Source organism: Triticum urartu, chromosome 6A (genome assembly GCF_056163025.1).
Source record: "Triticum urartu cultivar PI428250 chromosome 6A, HENAU_Tu73, whole genome shotgun sequence".
Taxonomy (NCBI): domain Eukaryota; kingdom Viridiplantae; phylum Streptophyta; class Magnoliopsida; order Poales; family Poaceae; genus Triticum; species Triticum urartu.
In genome coordinates, this window is record NC_141878.1 from 506,943,495 (window position 1) to 506,965,719 (window position 22,225).

The following is a 22,225-nucleotide window of genomic DNA, read 5'->3' on the forward strand; positions in this document are numbered from 1 at the left end:
GCCTCGACACGTGGGAGCTATAGTCGCATCGAGGGTGTTATAAGTTGGTAATCAGAGCCTTCCCCGACCTTAGGAGCCCCATTGCTTGATCGTTTTTAGCGGCCGAGTTGTGTCTAGAAAAATGTTTTGAGTATTTTAGGAATTATATATCGGAGAGATTAGGAATTCTTTTTACTTCCCAGTCTCCTCATCGCTCTGGTAAGGCATCCTGACGTAGAGTTTTGACTCTTCTCTTCTCAAATTTCACTAAATTTTTTTAGGATCATGCAGGTATCTTGGAATCGTTCCGATGGTTTTATGATGAGAACATTGTCTTGGTGCCTCCTGTCAGGGGTTTAGTGGAAGTGTCCCGGGGAGTTGAGCTCTGAGGTGTTTTCATCATAATTTTATCATTACAGTTCTGGAATACCCGAGTTTAGTACGCCGACATCGAAAATCTCTTTTATGCAGTTCGTTGGTGAGATAACCTCGACGCCACCTAGTACTGGGGCGGGAGTTCGGGAGTATCACCATAACTTGTATAACGGATGCTTTTCGAAGGTTGAGGTAGATGGTTTCCGAAGGTTTCTTGGTTATGTGTTGAAGGATGGATACAGCTGGATGTAGGATTTGCTAGTTTGGGTGAGATATTATGCTTCCCCTGTATCCCCAACACCTGATTGCATAACCGGAAAGGTTCGGAAGTTTCGTAGGTGGGAATTCTAGTAGCTCTAGTTTTTCTTCCACGGATATTGATTTGAGATTGGGATTTCTTACCGATTATTCGTTCTTGATCCGTACCTTGTTGATTTATTTCTCTACCTTAATTCTACGTGGCTTCTCAATTTATGGATATGTGACCATTTCAAGAGGAATGCATTCGTTCATTTTGTTCGGATGTGAAGACTATATGTTGCAATTTTCATTCCATTGGATTCAGCTTCAATATTTATCTGTCAATGTGCTAATGGTGGTCAACCTCTTCAGGATGGCTCCTCCAACGCGCACGACTCCGAATCCTGATCCCCCACCACCTCCACCTCCTCCGGAGGCATGGCAAGCTGTGATGGCCGCAACCAATGCAAACACACAGTTGATCATGCAAATTCTTCAAGAGCGCAATCAAGGCAGTCAAGGGAATCAAGGCAGCAATCAGAGTCACTTTGCTACACTCAACCAGTTCCTTGCTAACGGGCCAAAGACTTTCAGCAATTGTGTTGAGGCAACCGATGCTGACGATTGGCTTGTGGATCTGTGCAAGCATTTTGAGTGCAGTAACGTCAGGCCTGAGGACTTTGTCAAGTTCACTTCCTTCCAACTCAAAGATCAAGCTGCAGAATGGTTCCAGCAGTACAAGGACTCCAGAGGTGGACGTGTTATCACTTGGGATGATTTCCGTCGAGATTTCCGAGCTCATCATATTCTGCAGAGCATGGTTGAAAGCAAGCGTGAGGAATTCCGCAATCTGAAGCAAGGCTCTTTGTCTGTCTATGACTACAACAAGTTGTTTCAGAAGCTCGCCCGCTTTGCCAAGCAGGACGTCCCTGATGAGAAGAGCATGATATATCAGTTCAGGGGTGGTCTCAGGGAAGAAATTCAGCTAGCTCTTGTTCTCTTTGAGCCCTTGAGGTACGATGAGTTCTACAACATGGCACTGAAGCAAGAGGCTACTCAGTTGAGGTGTGATGCTTCCAAGAAGCGAGTCAGAGATGTTACTCCTTCTTCCTCTACTCAAGTGGCCAAGCAGCAGAAGTTTTGGCTTCCTCCTCCTCCGTTCCGTCAGCCGTATCAGCAGAAGAGTAAAGGTGGCAGTGGTTCTTCCCACCCACCCAACCCTGGCTTTCAGAACAAGACTTCGTCTCAAGCTCCAAGATCGAGTGCTCCGTATCACCGTCCGCTTTCAGAGGTCACGTGCAACAAGTGCCAACAGAAGGGTCACTATGCCAACAAGTGTCTCAACCAGAGGCGTCTTCCTCCTCCTCCTCCTGTCAGATCGACAAGTACAGCTGTGGTCAAGCATAACCCCAAGCACGCCAAGGTCAACTTGATGAATGTAGCTCAGGCAGAGGACTCGTCAGATGTGATCATGGGTAACCTTCCTGTTAACGATGTTCCTGCAAAAGTTCTTTTTGACACTGGTGCATCGCATTCCTTTTTGTCATGCCCTTTTGCATCGAAGAACAATGTTGATACCGAGATTATGCCCAAAGTCATGCAAGTTGTTTCTCCCGGCAAGCTTTTGACTTCTAGTTTGGTTGCTCCCGATGTCTCTATCACGTTGGGCGATTACAAGTTTCTCTCTTCTCCGGTGGTGCTGGTAACTCAGATATTGATCTTATTCTCGGAATGGATTGGCTTTCTAAGCACAAGGCTCAGCTTGATTGTGTAGCCAGGCAGATTCAATTGACTCATTCGTCTGAGGATGTAATTGTCTTTGCCGCTCATGATGATACTATCCGTCTGTTTTCTCTCAATGAGAAGGGTGAATTGGATGCCATCTCTCAAATTCCAGTCATTTGCGAATATCAAGACGTCTTTCCAGAAGAGCTTCCAGGAATGCCTCCGCACCGGCCAGTTGAATTCGTTATTGATCTTGAGCCTGGCACGGAACCTGTGTGCAAACGTCCTTACAAGCTCGGACCTGAAGAGTTGAAGGAGCTGAAGAAGCAACTCGATATGCAAGAGAAAATGGGTCTCATCCGGCCTAGTTCTTCTTCGTGGGGTTGTGGTGTTCTTTTTGTGAAGAAGAAGGATGGAATGGACCAACTTTGTGTTGATTACCGTCCAGTGAACAAGAAGACCATCAAGAACAAATACCCACTTCCCAACATCAATGAGCTGTTCGAACAACTCAAAGGTGCCCAAGTATTCTCCAAGCTTGATCTCCGTATGGGTTATCACCAGATTCGCATTCGTGAAGAAGATATTCCCAAGACAGCATTCAGAACAAGCTTTGGTTCATATGAATACACTGTCATGTCTTTTGGCCTCGCCAACGCTCCTCCGATGTTCTCTCGCATGATGAATTTCATCTTCAACGCCTACACCAATGACTTCGTTTTGGTCTATCTCGACGACATTCTGGTTTTCTCGAAGAACAAGGAAGATCATGCCAAGCACTTGCGTTTGGTTCTCGATAAGCTCAGGGAACATCAGTTCTACGCCAAGTTCTCCAAGTGTGAATTTTGGCTTGATGAGGTTCTTTATCTTGGTCATATTATCTCTGCCAAGGGCATTGCTGTGAATCCTGAGAAGGTGTCTGCAATTGTGAATTGGGAACCTCCTCAGAACGTGAAGCAACTCCGCAGTTTTCTCGGTCTCGCAAGCTATTGCCGAAGATTCATTGAAAACTTTTCCAAGATTGCGAAGCCTCTCTCAAATCTTCTTCAGAAGCACGTCAAGTACGTTTGGTCTCCGGAGTGTGACATTGCTTTCAACACTTTGAAAGAGAAATTGATCACTGCTCCAGTTCTGACTCCGCCTGATGAATCCAAGCCGTATGAGGTCTTTTGTGATGCCTCTCTCCAAGGTCTTGGCGCAGTATTGATGCAAGAGAAGAAAGTTGTTGCTTATACCTCCCGCCAGTTGAAGCCTAATGAGAAGAACTACCCCACTCATGATCTCGAGTTGGCGGCAGTTGTGCATGCTCTTTTGACTTGGAGACATCTTCTATTGGGAAGAAAAGTGGACATTTTCACTGATCACAAGAGTCTCAAGTACATCTTCACTCAGCCTAATCTCAACCTCAAGCAAACTCGATGGGTCGAAATGATTCAAGAGTATAATCCGAGTATCGAGTATACTCCAGGCAAGGCCAATGTGATTGCTGACGCTTTGAGCAGGAAGGCTTACTGCAACAGTCTGATTCTTAAGCCTTATCAACCCGAGCTTTGTGAAGCTTTCCGCAAACTTAACCTGCAAGTTGTTCCTCAAGGTTTCCTCGCCAACCTTCAAGTCTCTCCTACCTTAGAAGACCAGATTCGCCAAGCCCAGCTTCTTGATGCTATGGTGAAAAAGGTGAAGATTGGGATTGCCAAGAGCCAGTCCAAGTACAAGTGCTACCGCCTTGATGACAAGGACACTCTCTTCTTCGAGGATCGTATTGTTGTGCCCAAAGGTGACCTCCGTAAAGTGATCATGAACGAGGCTCACAATTCTCTCCTCTCCATCCACCCTGGGAGCACGAAGATGTATCAGGACCTTAAGCAAGATTATTGGTGGACTCGAATGAAGCGCAAGATCGCTCAATTCGTGAATGAATGTGATGTCTGCAGAAGAGTGAAGGCAGAACACCAAAGGCCAGCTGGTCTCCTCCAACCTCTTGCCATTCCAGAATGGAAGTTTGACCACATTGACATGGACTTCGTGACTGGGTTTCCAAAGTCCAAGCGTGGCAATGATGCTATATTTGTTATCATCGACAAACTCACCAAAGTGGCTCACTTTCTGCCTATCAAAGAGTCGATCATTGCAGCTCAATTGGCGGAACTCTATACCTCTCGTATTGTCTCTTTGCACGGTATTCCTCAAGTGATCTCTTCAGACCGTGGCGGCATCTTTACCTCGAAGTTTTGGGATTCTTTTCAGAAGGCCATGGGCACTAACATCCGCTTCAGCACAGCTTTCCATCCTCAAACAAGCGGTCAAGTCGAGCGTGTCAACCAGATTCTTGAAGATATGCTCAGGGCTTGTGTGATCTCCTTCGGCATGAAGTGGGAGGATTGTCTTCCTTATGCTGAATTCTCCTACAACAAAAGTTTTCAAGCAAGTTCGGGCAAGGCCCCTTTTGAAATTCCGTATGGCAGGAAGTGCCGTACCCCTCTCAACTGGTCAGAAACCGGTGAACGTCAGCTTTTGGGTAATGACTTAATCACAGAAGCAGAAGAAATGTGCAAAGTCATTCGTGATAACCTCAAAGCAGCCCAATCCCTCCAGAAGAGCTACTATGATAGTAAGCACCGTGATTTGGCGTTCGAGATCGGAGATCATGTTTACCTCCGTGTCTCTCCTATGAAAGGTACTCGTCGCTTCGGTATAAAAGGGAAGCTTGCCCCTAGATACGTGGGACCTTTCAAGATTGTCAGCAAGAGAGGCGACCTCGCCTATCAACTCGAGCTTCCTTCAAACTTTGCAAATGTTCATGACGTGTTCCATGTCTCTCAGCTTCGAAAGTGCTTCAAGACTCCTGACCGCACCGTCAACTTCGAGGACATTGAGCTCCAAGAAGATCTCTCTTATCGTGAGCACCCAGTTGCTATTCTTGAAGAGACTGAATGCAAGACTCGCAACAAGTCAATCAAATTTCTCAAAGTCAAGTGGTCACACCATTCCGACCGTGAAGCTACCTGGGAACGCGAGGATCACCTCCGTTCTGAGTACCCGACGTTCTTTCAGTCCTAGATCTCGGAACGAGATCCTTTCATAGTGGTGGAGTGTTGTAACACCCCGGATGTAACTTTCCCAATTTGTACTCCAACTCTTGCCGTTTCCGGCGTCAAGTTATATTTATTTCCTCGGGTTCGGGTCTTTGTCTCAGTGTGTTGTTGTCTTTGTCATGCATCTCATATCATGTCATCATGTGCATTGCATTTGCATACGTGTTCGTCTCATGCATTCGAGCATTTTTCCCGTTGTCCGTTTTGCATTCCGGCGCTTCGTTCTCCTCCGGTGGTCATTTCTAGCTTTCTTTCGTGTGTGGGGATTAAACATTTCCTACCGAGACTTGCCAAGCGGCCTTGGTTTACTACCGGTAGACCGCCTGTCAAGTTTCGTGTCATTTGGACTTCGTTTGATACTCCAACGATTAACCGAGGGACCGAAAAGGCCTCGTGTGTGTTGCAGCCCAACACCCCTCCAATTTGGACCAAAACCCACCAAAATCTGCTCCATCATCTAGAGCGTTCGATCACGATCGCGTGGCCGAAAACCGCACCTCATTTGGGCTCTCCTAGCTCCCTCTATGTCTATTTAAAGAACCCCCGAAATCCAGATCTTCTCCTCCCCCGAAACCCTAGCTCCATTCGTCTTCGCGCGCCGCCGGACAAAAGTCGCGCCGACAGACATTGTCCGCGCAGCCTCCGCGCCTACCAGGGGGCGCCACGTGGCGGGCGCCGCCGCCCCGCGTCGCCGGCCCGGCGAGCCCGCGGGAGGCCCCCGAGCCCGCTTCCTCCGCCGCCAGGCCGCGCCTCCCCCGAGCCGTAGCTCCCTCTGAGTGGGGGTGTATGTGATGGCCTGGATTATTAGGGATGATAGACTACTCATATCAATAAGGAATTCCTTCTTTTCCGGGAGCCCATTCGGACAGAACTCCAAAGTTAAGCGTGCTTAGCTTGGAGTAGTGTCAGGATGGGTGACCGACCGGGAAGTTTCTCCCGGGTGCGCACGAGTGAGGACAAAGTGCGCAAAAAAGACTAGTATTGATCTGTGGGGCCAGTCTAGATCCCGCCAGGAGTAACGACCACCGGCGGGTGTGTCCGAGGCGTTACAGGAAGGTTCTTGTTAAGGCTAGAGTTACTGACTTGCTTGAAATTCCTAAAAGTTTAAGGTGGGCTGAGGGTGAGATGTTTGAGGGTGAATCTCTCACAAGTTCAATTGAAGTGCTCATGGAGGAAATGTTGGGAGGAGGCCCACCTGACGAAGACCCTGTCCCACCTCCTGGAGTTGATCCACACCCCATTCCCCTTAATGCAAATGATTTTCCTGGTTTTCATCATGCACAGATCAATAATGTGCAAGAGAATGAGGAAGAGTGGGATGATTGGGAGGAGCATGGGCATTGGTCTTTCCCTCAATCTGTGCAAGAGCCTATGAATGTACATCAAGAAGAAGTTATGGTGGATGAAAATGAGGCAGTGCCCAATAGCAGCATCACTACTACAGTATCTCTGTTAGATGGGATTCTGTCACACAATGTTTTGGGAGGGTTAAAACACAATGATGAAGTTAATCAAGTTGCTATTGGAGATGCTGCTCCCCAATTGGGTGTTGGTCTGCAGAATTTGCTGCAGGCCTACCCACCTGACTTGGAGGAGCAGAATGATTTGGCCATTCCAGTCCAAGCTGTTGCTCAGGAGAATGACATTCAATAGTTAGTTGAACCAGTGCAGGTCTTGATTCCTATGGATATTCCTGCTGCTACTGCTCCACTTGCACCTGCTGAGGTTTCTCAACCTAATCTTGAGGATTCTGCCCAGGTTGCTCAAGATGCTGACCACCTGCCTGTCCCATTGCTGCAGTCTGGCCCTTCTGTTACAGTTCAGCAGGAGACCACACAGGCAGCCACAGGTCCTGCTCCTCCTGAGATATTTAAAGAAAATCTGGTGAACAGTCAGGCTAACTATCCTCAGAAGGATACATTGTACATTGCTCAGGAACAAGTCAATGATTCTGATATGGCCTTGGGTGCATACCAACACAATACTATCATTCCAGGTACATCTAAAGGTAATACCCAAAAGGTTCACTCACTTTGTTCCTTTGACTATTGCAACCTAGTGCAAGCTCATGCTATGTCAGTTATTAATGGAGATCACTTAATTTCTGAAGAAGGTTTGGATCTGTGGATTAAGCATTTTGCTCCAACTTCCCAAGAGGGGAATAATTCTATGACAGCTGAAATCCATGTAAGTTGGTTCAACTTCATTCTGAACCTACTACTTACACCTGATAGATTTGACTGGGCTATGAAGCTGCTCAAGTCTTCTTTATGACACACTTTGACTGATAATTGTAATGAGGAAGACACTATGACATTCTTAATTCCTGATACTTGTGCTGTAAACCAGGCTCCTGTCTGCCAGAATATTATTTCTACAAGTCAAGATAAAGAGAATAATGGAGTTAGCCCAGCCGCTCACTCTTCCTCTGAGGCCAGCAGTCCCCTCAAGAGAATCTCCCCAAACAACATAATTCTGCTACCTGCTAGTGATGCCATCTCCAGGAAAAGAAGAGGAAAGGGGCCCTTATTGGAAACCCAGGTAAGAAGAAGTGGTAGAATTAGGGAGGAGAATAATGGGTTCAAAAGAAATTCATGTGCTAGAAAGGATTGTTTACCATGCAATGCTGCTCCCCAATCATTCAGAATAAGATTGTTAAGAACCTTACCAAATCTTTTTGCAAGGTTGCTGATGAGGAGCTCTAGGAGAAGTTGGCTAAAAGGCCAAAGAACAAGGAGATGGAAAAGGAAGAGTTGGCCATGGTTTCCAAGGCCAAGGAGGACAACAAAGGAGATAGTTCTTAATGATTAGTTCTCTTAGCCCTAGGAGTGCACCTGTGGTGTCTGCAGCTTTTGCTCTGTTTCTGGTACTTGTATGGGTCTGTCAGACTGTACTGCTTTGGATCTGTAATTCCCTTATTTTGGGCATCTGTCACTATTGGTTTATGATATCACTTAATGCTCCCTACTATATTGAGGCCCCTGCTATGCCTGCCATGATTTTGATGTGTGTTAGGTTCTGGTTCTCTGGTTGTGTGGATTGGCTCATACATGTTTTGCTGTCTGCATGTGAGGGCCTCACTTCGTGGGCAACTGCACAGCTTCTAACCAGGGGTCTTTTTCTCAGCAGTTCCTGGCCTTATATAGTTATTTGTCTCAAGGGCTGGACCTTGAGTGTTGCTCAAAAACCTTCAGTTTTCAATCATGAATAACAACAGATCTTGGAGTATTTTAAATTGGAACATCAGGGGTATTAACTCAGATAATAAATGGATGGCTATTAAGCAATAAATTGAAGAGAGTGCTGCTGGTATCCTTTGTTTGCAAGAAACAAAGAGAGAAAATTTTGATCTACCATACATCCATAAGTTTTGTCCTAGGAGATTTAATAAATTTGAATTTCTTCCCTCAATTGGAGCTTCTGGAGGGATTCTGCCTGCTTGGAATGATGGTCTTTTCAAAGGGGAGCTGCTGTTTTCAAACATATTCTCTTTATCTGTTAAGTTCACATGTAACAGTTCTGCTTAAACATGGATCTTGACAAACATTTATGGACCCTGTGAGCAAGTTGACAAAGTGGAATTCCTTAACTGGTTTAGTAATATTGAAATGCCTCCTAAAGAGGACTGGATTATTATGGGTGATTTTAATTTCATCAGATCTCCTTCTGACAGAAACAAACCTGGGGGTGACATCAATCAAATGCTCCTCTTTAATGAAGCTATTTGTTGGGGAACGTAGCAGAAATTCAAAATTTTCTACGCATCACCAGGATCAATCTATGGAGTAATCTAGCAACGAGGGGAAGGAGAGTGCATCTAGATACCATTGTAGATCGCTAAGCGGAAGCGTTCAAGTGAACGGGGTTGATGGAGTCGTACTCGTCGTGATTCCAATCACCGATGATCCTAGTGCCGAACGGACGACACCTCTATGTTCAACACACGTACAGCCCGGTGACGTCTCCTACGCCTTGATCCAGCAAGGGGAGAAGGAGAGGTTGGGGAAGACTCCATCCAGCAGTAGCACGACAGCGTGGTGGTGGAGGAGTGCGGGACTCCAGCAGGGCTTCGCCAAGCACTACGAGAGACGAGGAGGGAGAGGGGTAGGGCTGCGCCAACAGGGAGAGCAAATCACACGATTGGGCAGCCCCATACCTCACGTATATATAGGGGGAGGGGAGGGGCTGCGCCCCCACCTAGGGTTCCCTCCCTAGGGGTGGCGGCAGCCCCCAGATCCCATCTGGGAGGCGGCCAAGGGGGAGAGAGAGGGGGGCGCACCTAGGGTGGGCCTTAGGGCCCATTTGCGCCTAGGGTTTACCCCCTCTCCTCTTGAGGACGCCTTGGGCCTTGGTGGGAGGCGCCCCAGCCCACATAGGGGCTGGTCCCTTCCCACTTATGGCCCACGCAAGCCTCCGGGGCTGGTGGCCCCTCCCGGTGGACCCCCGGACCCCTCCGGTGGTCCCGGTACACTACCGGTGATGCCCGGAACACTTTCGGTGGCCAAAACCATACTACCTATATATCAATATTTACCTCCGGACCATTGCGGAACTCCTCGTGACGTCCTGGATCTCATCCGGGACTCCGAAAAACATTCGGTAACCGTGTACATACTTTCCCTATAACCCTAGCGTCATCGAACCTTAAGTGTGTAGACCCTACGGGTTCGGGAGTCATGCAGACATGGTCGAGAAAACTCTCCGGCCAATAACCAACAGCGGGATATGGATACCCATGTTGGCTCCCACATGCTCCACGATGATCTCATCGGATGAACCACGATGTCAAGGATTCAGTCAATCCCGTATACAATTCCCTTTGTCTATCGGTACGATACTTGCCCGAGATTTGATTGTCGGTATCCCGATACCTTGTTCAATCTCGTTACCGGCAAGTCTCTTTACTCGTTCTGTAACACATCATCCCATGATCAACTCCTTGATCACATTGTGCACACTATGATGATGTCCTACCGAGTGGGCCCAGAGATACCTCTCCGTTTACACGGAGTGACAAATCCCAGTCTCGATTCGTGCCAACCCAACAGACACTTTCGGAGATACCTGTAGTGTACCTTTATAGCCACCCAGTTACATTGTAACGCTTGGCACACCCAAAGCATTCCTACGGTATCCGGGAGTTGCACAATCTCATGGTCTAAGGAAATGATACTTTACATTAGAAAAGCTTTAGCATATGAACTACACGATCTTTGTGCTAGGCTTAGGATTGGGTCTTGTCCATCACATCATTCTCCTAATGATGTGATCCCGTTATCAACGACATCCAATGTCCATGGTCAGGAAACCGTAACCATCTATTGATCAACGAGCTAGTCAACTAGAGGCTTACTAGGGACATGGTGTTGTCTATGTATCCACACATGTATCTGAGTTTCCTATCAATACAATTCTAGCATGGATAATAAACGATTATCATGAACAATGAAATATAATAATAACTAATTTATTATTGCCTCTAGGGCATATTTCCAACAGTCTCCCACTTGCACTAGAGTCAATAATCTAGTTCACATTACCATGTGATTAACACTCACAGGTCACATCGCCATGTGACCAACATCCAAGAGTCTACTAGACTCAATGATCTAGTTCACATCACTATGTGATAAACACTCAAAGAGTTTTGGGTTTGATCATGTTATGCTTGTGAGAGAGGTTGTAGTCAACGGGTCTTGCCATATTCAGATCCCTATGTATTTCGCAAAACTTTATATCATAGATGCTGCTACCACGTTCCACTTGGAGCTATTCCAAATTGTTGCTCCATTATACGTATCCGGTATCTCTACTCAGAGCTATCCGGATAGGTGTTAAGCTTGCATCGATGTAACTCTTTACGCCAAACTCTTTATCACCTCCATAACCGAGAAACATTTCCTTATTCCTCTAAGGATAATTTTGACCGCTATCTGGTGATCTACTCCTAGATCACCTTTGTACCCTCTTGCCAGACATGTGGCAAGGCACACATCAGGTGCGGTACTCAGCATGGCATACCGTATAGAGCCTATGACAAGAGCATAGGGGACGACCTTCGTCCTTCCTCTTTCTTCTGCCGTGGTCAAGCTTTTGAGTCTTACTCAACTTCACACCTTACAACTCAGGTAAGAACCCCTTATTTGACTGATCTATTTTGAACTCCTTCAAAAACATGTCAAGGTGTGCGTTCTTTTAAAGTATCATCAGACATCTTGTCTATCTCTATAGATCTTGATGCCCAATATGTAAGCAGCTTTATCCAGGTCTTCCTTTGAAAATCACTCTTCAAACAACCGTTTATGCTTTCCAGAAATTCTACATTATTTGGGATCTACAATATGTCATCCACATATACTTATTAGAAATGTTGTAGTGCTCCCACTCACTTTCTTGTAAATACAAGTTTCTAGCAAACATTGTATAAACCTAAAAGCTTTGATCACTCCATCAAAACATATATTCCGATTCCGAGATGCCTTCTCAAGTCCATAGAAGGATTGCTGGAGCTAGCATACCTTTTAGCATTGTTAGGATCGTCAAAACCTTTTATTGTATCACATACAACTTTTCTTACGAAAACTGGTAAGAAAACTTGTTTTTGACATCCATCTGTAAGATTTCATAATCGAAAAATATAGCTAATGCTAATATGATTCCGACGGACTTAAGCATCGCTACGGGTGAGAAATTCTCATCGTAGTCAACTCCTTGAACTTGTGAAAAAACTCTTTCCCACAAGTCGAGCTTCATAGACGGTAACATTACCGCCCACGTCCGTCTTCTTCTTAAAGACCCATTTATCTCAATGGCTTGCCGATCATTGGGCAAGTCCACCAAAGTCCATACTTTGTTCTGATATATGGATCCTATCTCGGATTTCATGGCTTCTAACCATTTGTCGGAATACGGGCCCACCATCGCTTCTCCATAGATCGTAGGTTCATTGTTGTCTAACAACATGATATCTAAGACAGAATTACCGTACCACTTAGGAGTAGTACATGTCCTTGTCGACCTACGAGGTTCGATAGCAACTTGATCCGAAGCTTCATGATCACTATCATTAACTTCCTATTCAATAGACGTAGGCGCCACAGAAAACATCTTTCTGTGTTGCGTCACTCTCTGGTTGAAGTAAAGGTTCGACAACCTCATCAAGTTCTATCTTCCTCCCACTCAATTCTTTCGAGAGAAACTCCTTCTCGAGAAAGGACCCGTTCTTAGCGACAAACAATTTGCCCTCGGATCTGAGATAGAAGGTATACCCTATGTCACCTTTGGGTATCCTATGAAGATGTGTTTGTCCGCTTTGGGTTCGAGCTTCTCCAGCTGAAGCCTTAAGCATCGCAGCCCCAAACATTAAGAAACGACAACTTTGATTTCTTGCCAAACCAATGTTCATACGACGTCGTCTCAACAGACTTAGATGGTGTCCTATATAAAGTGAATGCAGCTATCTCTAACGCAAAACCTCAAAATGAAAACGGTAGATTGGTAATAGACATCATAGATCGCACCATATCTCATAGTGTTCGACAACCGGATACACCATTACCTTGTGGTGTTCCAGGTGGCTTCAACTGTGAAACAATTCCACAATGTCTTAAGTGATTGCCAAACTCATAACTCAGAAAATCCCCTTTTGATCAGATCGTAGGAACATGATCTTATTGTTATGATGATTCTTAACTTCACTCTGAAATTGCTTGAACTTTTCAAACGTTTCAGACTTGTGCTTCATTAAGTAAATATACCTATATCTACTCAAATCATCAGTGAAGATGAGAAAATAGCGATATCCACCGCACGCTTCAATTCTCATTGGATCACACGCATCAGGATGCATGAATTTCCAACAAGTCACTTGCCCGTTTCATTGTACCTGAAAACGGGGTCTTAGTCATCCTGCCCATGAGGCATGGCTCGCATGTGTCAAGCGATTCAAAATCAAGTGACTCCAAACATCCATCGATATGGAGTTTCTTCATGCATCTTACGTCAATATGACCTAAGCGGCAGTGCCACAAGAAAGTGGTACTATCATTATTAACTCTACATCTTTTGGCGTGAACATGTGTATTACCACGACCGAGATTCAATGAACCATTCACATAGGGTGCATGACCATGAAAGGTATTATTCATGTAATCAGAATAACCATTATTCCCTAACTTAAATGAATAACCATATTGCAATGAACATGATCTAATCATATTCATGCTCAACGTAGACACCTGATAACATTTATCTAGGTTCAATACTAATCCCGAAGGCAGATGGAGTGTGCGATGGTGATCTCATCAACTTTGGAAACACTTCCAGCACACATCGTCACCTTGCCCTTAACCAGTCTCTGTTTAGTCCGTAGCTTTTGCTTCAAGTCACCAATAATAGTAACTGAACCGGTATCCAATACCCAGGTGCTACCAGGAGTACTAGTGAGGTACACATTAATAACACGTATAAATTTTGTTGAAGTTGCCAGCCTTCTTATCTACCATGCATTTGGGGTAATTCCGCTACCAGTGACCGTTCCCCTTACAATAGAAGCACTAAGTCTCGGGTTTGGGTTCAACCTTGGGTTCCTTCACTAGAGCGGCAACTGGTTTGCAATCCATGAAGTTTCCCTTCTAGCCCTTGCCTTTCTTGAAACCAGTGGTCTTGTTAAACCATCAAAACTTGATGCTCCTTCTTGATTTCTACCTTTTGCGGTCTTAAGCACCGCGAACAGCTCCGGGATCAACTCCATCCCTTGCATGTCATAGTTCATCACGAAGATCTAGTAGCTTAGTGATAGTGGCTAGAGAACTCTATCAATCACTATCTTATCTGGAAGTTTAACTCCCACTTGATTTAAGTGATTGTAGCACCCAGACATTCTGAGCACATGGTCACTAGTTGAGCTATTCTCCTCCATCTTGTTGGCAAAAGAACTTGTCAGAGGTCTCACACCTCTCAACACGGGCATGAGCCTGAAATCCCAATTTCAGCTCTTGGAACATCTCATATGTCTCATGCCGTTCAAAACGTCATTGGAATCCCGATTCTAAGCCGTAAAGTATGGTGCACTAAACTATCAAGTAGTCATCAGGACGTGTCTGTTAGGTGTTCATAACATCCACAGACAACGTTGTAGGGGTTTGCTCATCGAGCGGTGCATCAAAGACGTAAGCCTTCTGTGTAGCAGTGAGGACACTCCTCGGACTACGGACCTAGTCCGCATCATTGCTTACAATATCTTTCAACTTGGTCTTTCTCTAGGAACGTATTGAAATAGGGAGGTACAACATGAGCTATTCATCTACAACATATTTGCAAAGACAATTTAGACTATGTTCATGATAATTGAGTTAATCTAATCAAATTATTTAATGAACTCCCACTCAGATAGACATCTCTCTAGTCATCTAAGTGAAACATGATCCGAGTTAACTAGGCCGTGTCCGATCATCACGTGAGACGAACTAGTCAACATCGGTGAACATCTTCATGTTGATCGTATCTTCTATATGACTCATGCTCGACCTTTCGGTCTTCCGTGTTCCGAGGCCATGTCTGTACATGCTAGGCTCGTCAAGTCAACCTAAGTGTATTGCGTGTGTAAATCTGGCTTACACCCGTTGTATTCGAACGTTAGAATCTATCACACCCGATCATCACGTGGTGCTAAGAAAAAATGAACCTTCGCAACGGTGCACAGTTAGGGGGAACACTTTCTTGAAATTTTAGCGAGAGATCATCTTATTTAAGCTACAGTCGTTCTAAGCAAATAAGATGTAAAACATGATAAACATCACATGCAATCAAATAGTGGCATGATATGGCCAATATCATTTTTCTCCTTTTGATCTCCATCTTGGGATCCATGATCATCATTGTCACCGGCATGACACCATGATCTCCATCATCATGATCTCCATCATCGTGTCTTCTTGAAGTTGTCTCGTCATCTATTACTTCTACTACTATGGCTAATGCTTTAGCAATAAAGTAAAGTAATTACATGACGTTTATGTTGACACGCAGGTCATAAATAAATTAAGACAACTCCTATGGCTCCTGCCGGTTGTCCTGCTCATCGACATGCAAGTCGTGATTCCTATTACAAGAACATGATCAATCTCATACATCACATATATCATTCATCACATCCTTTTGGCCATATCACATCACAAGGCATATGCTGCAAAAACAAGTTAGACGTCCTCTAATTGTTGTTGCAAGTTTTTACGTGGCTGCTATAGGTTTCTGGCAAGAACGTTTCTTACCTACGCGAAAACCACAACGTGATATGCCAATTTCTATTTACCCTTCATAAGGACCCTTTTCATCGAATCCGATCCGACTAAAGTGGGAGAGACAGACACCCGCTAGCCACCTTATGCAACTAGTGCATGTCAGTCGGTGGAACCAGTCTCACGTAAGCGTACGTGTAAGGTCGGTCCGGGCCGCTTCATCCCACGATGCCACCGAATCAAGATAAGACTAGTAACAGCAAGTAAATTGACAATATCGACGCCCACAACTGCTTTGTGTTCTACTCGCCCATAGAAACTATGCATAGACCTAGCTCATGATGCCACTGTTGGGGAACGTAGCAGAAATTCAAAATTTTCTACGCATCACCAAGATCAATCTATGGAGTAATCTAGCAACGAGGGGAAGGAGAGTGCATCTACATACCCTTGTAGATCGCTAAGCGGAAGCGTTCAAGTGAACGGGGTTGATGGAGTCGTACTCGTCGTGATTCAAATCACCGATGATCCTAGTGCCGAACGGACGGCACCTCCGTGTTCAACACACGTACAGCCCGGTGACGTCTCCTACGCCTTGATCCAGCAAGGGGAGAAGGAGAGGTTGGGGAAGACTCCATCCACCAGCAGCACGACAGTGTGGTGGTGGTGGAGGAGCGCGGGACTCCAGCAGGGCTTCGCCAAGCACTACGAGAGATGAGGAGGGAGAGGGGTAGAGCTGCGCCAACAGGGAGAGCAAATCACACGATTGGGCAGCCCCATACCTCACGTATATATAGGGGGAGGGGAGGGGCTGCGCCCCCACCTAGGGTTCCCTCCCTAGGGGTGGCGGCAGCCCCCAGATCCCATCTGGGAGGCGGCCAAGGGGGAGGGAGAGGGGGGCGCACCTAGGGTGGGCCTTAGGGCCCATCTGCGCCTAGGGTTTGCCCCCTCTCCCCTTGAGGACGCCTTGGGCCTTGGTGGGAGGCGCCCCAGCCCACATAGGGGCTGGTCCCTTCCCACTTATGGCCCACACAAGCCTCCGGGGCTGATGGCCCCTCCCGGTGGACCCCCGGACCCCTCCGGTGGTCCCGGTACACTACCGGTGATGCCCGGAACACTTTCGGTGGCCAAAACCATACTTCCTATATATCAACCTTTACCTCCGGACCATTCCGGAACTCCTCGTGACATCCTAGATCTCATCCGGGACTCCGAAAAACATTCGGTAACCGTGTACATACTTTCCCTATAACCCTAGCGTCATCGAACCTTAAGTGTGTAGACCCTACGGGTTCGGGAGTCATGCAGACATGGCCGAGAAAACTCTCCGGCCAATAACCAACAGCGGGATCTGGATACCCATGTTGGCTCCCACATGCTCCACGATGATCTCATCGGATGAACCACGATGTCAAGGATTCAGTCAATCCCGTATACAATTCCCTTTATCTATCGATACGATACTTGCCCGAGATTCGATCGTCGGTATGCCGATACCTTGTTCAATCTCGTTACCGGCAAGTCTCTTTACTCGTTCTGTAACACATCATCCCGTGATCAACTCCTTGATCACATTGTGCACATTATGATGATGTCCTACCGAGTGGGCCTAGAGATACCTCTCCATTTACACGGAGTGACAAATCCCAGTCTCGATTCGTGCCAACCCAACAGACACTTTCGGAGATACCTATAGTGTACCTTTATAGCCACCCAGTTACATTGTAACGTTTGGCACACCCAAAGCATTCCTACGGTATCCGGGAGTTGCACAATCTCATGGTCTAAGGAAATGATACTTTACATTAGAAAAGCTTTAGCATACGAACTACACGATCTTTGTGCTAGGCTTAGGATTGGGTCTTGTCCATCACATCATTCTCCTAATGATGTGATCCCGTTATCAACGACATCCAATGTCCATGGTCAGGAAACCGTAACCATCTATTGATCAACGAGCTAGTCAACTAGAGGCTTACTAGGGACATGGTGTTGTCTATGTATCCACACATGTATCTGAGTTTCCTATCAATACAATTCTAGCATGGATAATAAACGATTATCATGAACAATGAAATATAATAATAACTAATTTATTATTGCCTCTAGGGCATATTTACAACACTATTAGCAATTTGGGGCTAGTTGAACTACCATTAAAAGGCAGACAGTACAGTTGGAGTAATATGCAAGAGAACCATTTACTTGAAAAGTTGGACTGGTTCTTCACCTCTACTGCTTGGATGACTTCCTATCCTCACACTAAAACCATGCCTCTTGCTAGGCCAATCTCTGACCACCTGCCTTGTATGATCAAAGTGGGGACTACAATCCCAAGATCAAAAGTATTCAGGTTTGAAAATTACTGGTTAAAGCATTCATCTTTCAAGGATCTTGTTAAAAATGCTTGGGACATTCCTGTGGGGTTTACTGAACCTGTAAAAATCATAAATGCTAAGTTGAAGCACCTCATAAGGAGTATCAAACTATGGATCAAGGACCCGCCCTGTATGAGAAAACAAATTGCTGAAATTAATGAATGCATTTACCTCCTTGATTTCTTTGAGGAATTCAGAGTGCTCAGCACATTTGAGTGGAATTTCGGAAACATGCTGAAAGATCACTTATTGACCATTCTCAACAATCAAAAGATTTACTGGAAACAAAGAGGAAAGATTAAGGGAGTTATGTTTGGAGATGAGAACACAACGTTCTTCCACACAAAAGCCTCAATCAACTTCAGACATAATAAAATTGCAATTCTGAGAAATGAGGACAATGTAGAAATCTCAGACCATGCTGGCAAAGCTGGAATTCTTTGGGAAGCTTTTAAAAAAGGTTGGGTAAATCAAAGGGACACACCATGCATTTTGACCTTCACAACTTATTGAGTCAGCAAAACAGTCCTGAAATTTTCCAAGATTTAGAAAAACCTTTCTCTGATGAGGAGATCAACCAGATTGTGAAAGAGTTGCCACATGATAAGTCTCCTGGCCCAGATGGTTTCAATAATGAATTCATTAAGTCTTGTTGGGATATCATAGGGCAAGATGTCAAGAATCTCATCCATGCTTTTCATGCTGGTAATATTTCTCTTGAAAGCATTAACACTTCTTACATCACATTGGTTCCAAAAAAAGAGGTGCCTATGACTCCAAATGACTTCAGACCTATTTCTTTACTTAATGGTGTGTTCAAGATCATCACAAAATTGCTGGCAAACAGGCTACAAAAAATTATTCTGCAACTGATTCACACAAACCAGTATGGGTTTTTAAAAGATAGGGTGATTCAGGATTGTCTAGGATGGTCCTATGAGTATTTGCATCAGTGTTACAAGTCAAGAAAGGAGCTTCTGGTTCTCAAGTTGGATTTTGAAAAGGCATTTGATACTATTGAACACCAAGCCATAATTGACATTTTGAGAGCAAAAGGATTTGGGGAGAGATGGATATCTTGGATACAAATGTTGTTTAACTCTGCTTCTTCGGCTGTCATGCTAAATGGAGTTCCTGGCAAGAGATTTTACTGCAGAAGGGGAGTCAGGCAAGGAGACCCTTTGTCACCACTTCTATTTGTCCTAGCTGCAGATTTACTCCAACCTATCTTAAATAAAGCAAGGGACCTTGGGCTTCTTACTATTCCTCTACAAATAAATTCTTGCCCTGATTTTCCAATAGTACAATATGCTGATGATACTTTACTAGTTATGAAAGCTGATGCCAGAGAACTCTTTTGTCTTAAAGCTCTCCTGAATACCTTTGCCACAGCCACTGGGCTTAAGGTGAACTACCAGAAATCCATCATGGTTCCAATTAACATCAATGAGGAAAGGGTGGAGATTTTTACTAATACTTTAAACTGCCAAAGAGGAGTTTTCCCATTCACATATTTGGGTCTCCCTTTAGGTCTGTCTAAACCTAGTGTTGAGCAATGCATGCTAATGGTTCAAAGAATTGCAAAAAGGCTGGCAGGCTTGGCCACTTTCATGACAAGCGCTGGAAGATTATTACTGGTAAAGTCTGTGCTGGCTTCTCTACCAATTTTTTTCATGGCTTGTCTGGATGTTCCAGTTACAATCAAACATCAAGTGATCAAATACCTGAGACATTGTCTATGGAGAGGTTCTGACATGGAAGATCATAGACCTGCTTCTGTAGCTTGGACTACAGTTTGCAGACCAAAAAACCAAGGAGGTTTCAGAGTTATGGACATTTTTTCTCAGAATAAAGCTATGCTAATGAAAAATCTGCATAAATTCTACAACAGACATGATATTCCTTGGGTTAACCTCATTTGGGAAACACACTACCAAGACAATAAACTTCCAGGACAAAATTTGGTAGGGTCTTTCTGGTGGAAATCTATACTTCAACTTATTGATCAATACAAAGCCATGGCCAGGTGCCACCTAGGAGATGGAAGAATTGCTCTTTTTTGGACTGATTTGTGGAGCAATGTGGTATCACAGCAAGAATATCCTCACCTGTCCTCCTTTGTGCAAGACTCCACTATGACTGTGCAACAAGTGGTCAACACAGAATACCTTGAAGATTTGTTCCACTTACCTCTATCTATTCAAGCCCATCAACAGTTTCTCCAACTAGAGGACAAATGTCATGTACTAAGACAATCAGATTTTCAAGATATGACTGACACTTGGAGTTACATTTGGGGAAGCAGTACCTTCACTACCTCAAAAGCATACAATGTGATCATAGGAGTCAAACAAGTTCCACCTCATTTTTCTTGGGTTTGGAAATCTTCATGCCAACCTAAGCACAAAATGTTCTTTCGGATGCTCCTACATGATAGAGTGAACACAAGAAACTTGCTGAGAAGGAAAAGTTTTATTTTGGAGGAATACAACTGTGCTATGTTGAGCTGCCAGCAAGAAGAGACACTACACCATTTATTTTGGGGATGTCAGTTTTGAAGGAATTGCTGGGATTTCATATGTCCACAAAGATCTCCAAATCTGTCTGTTCTGGAAGCTTTCCAAGATTTAAAGGATAAGTTGGGAGTACCCTTCTTCATGGAAATTATCATTCTGGGATCTTGGGCTATTTGGATTGTCAGAAACAACAAGATTTTTGAGAACATTCAACCTTCGTTTCAAAGATGGAAGCACATTTATTTTGAGGAAATGAAGCTGCTATCCCACATAATTAAGAATAAGTATGCCAATGATTTCAACTCTTGGCTGGAAATCTTGATTTCTTCTTGAAGATAGCTCTTCTCTGTTTTTGTTTCTTTGTTCTTTTAGTTCTTCTTTTAGGGGCTCACCTCAAGCCCTCTTTTCTTATTCTTTTAGATAGCCTAGCTTAGCTTTTAGTTGTACAGTTATACCTGTTCTTTGGCTCCTTTTGTACAGTTATACCTGTTCTTTGTTTCTTAATATAAAAATTGCAGTGGGGGTTTCCCCTACTGTTCATAGTAAAAAAATACTTTGTACATGACTTTTTCAAAAAGCCAATGTATCTGGCAGCATACAACGCCATTATATACCCTGTACCAGGACAAGATCTGTGGCCCAAGACCAATACCAGAGACATAGAACCTCCAGTGTTCAAGGATAAGCCAGGGAAGAAGCAAACCAAGAGGAGAAGGAGCTAGTTTGAGCCACCAGCACCCAAAGATACATCTAGGATGGCTTCAATTACATGCAGCAACTGCCAGCTTGTAGGTCACAGATACACATCATGCAGACAGACTCTAAAACTAGGCTTAGCAATGAGAAAGAACAAGCATCAGGTTTGTACAAGCATCACAGATACACATCATTTTGTTTTATAACACTTGAATGTATTAACTTGCTACAAGTCTAACACTTGAATGTATTAACTTGGTAAAATTCTTATATGCAGTCTAGCAACACAGAGGAGGGTAGCACACAAGGAAGCAGGGCAGCTTCTTCAACAACTCTAGCACCAAGGGGATCAACAAGTGGATCACCAAGGGCAGCTTCTTCAACAACTCCAGCACCAAGGGCAGCTTCTTCAACAGCTCCAGCACCAAGGGCAGCTTCTTCAACAGCTCCAGCACCAAGGGCAGCTTCTTCAACTGTAGGTGCGGCAACAAGGGCATCCAGCTCAACTGCTGCCAGGAGAGCTTCTTGGAACCCACCAAGACAGAGAAGGCAACCCAGCAGGCTGAGAGACTATTTCTATGCTTTTGGGAACTGATGTTGAACCTTGATGATGATGTGATCTAGCTAAACTAGTAATCTAGCTAAGATCTATTTTGGCAACAACTTATGGTACTGTAATCTGGCTGAACTAGTAATTGCTATGTTGTTGGATCTAGTTTCATGATGATGTGATATGGTACTGTAATCTATGAATCTATATGATGCACTGTACTTAAGCCTCTCTAGTTGTGTCAAATTGGCTCGTTATTATGGCCATTACAATGTTCACTAGTTTAGGCTAAACTAGTAATTGTTATATGATGGACTGTTGTTGAATTGTTAATATGGCCCTAGGGTCAAATCATCGATATGTCGACAAGATGAGGCTCAAGGTAAACCCTAGGGTCAAATCATCGATATATCGACAAGATGAGGCTCAGGTA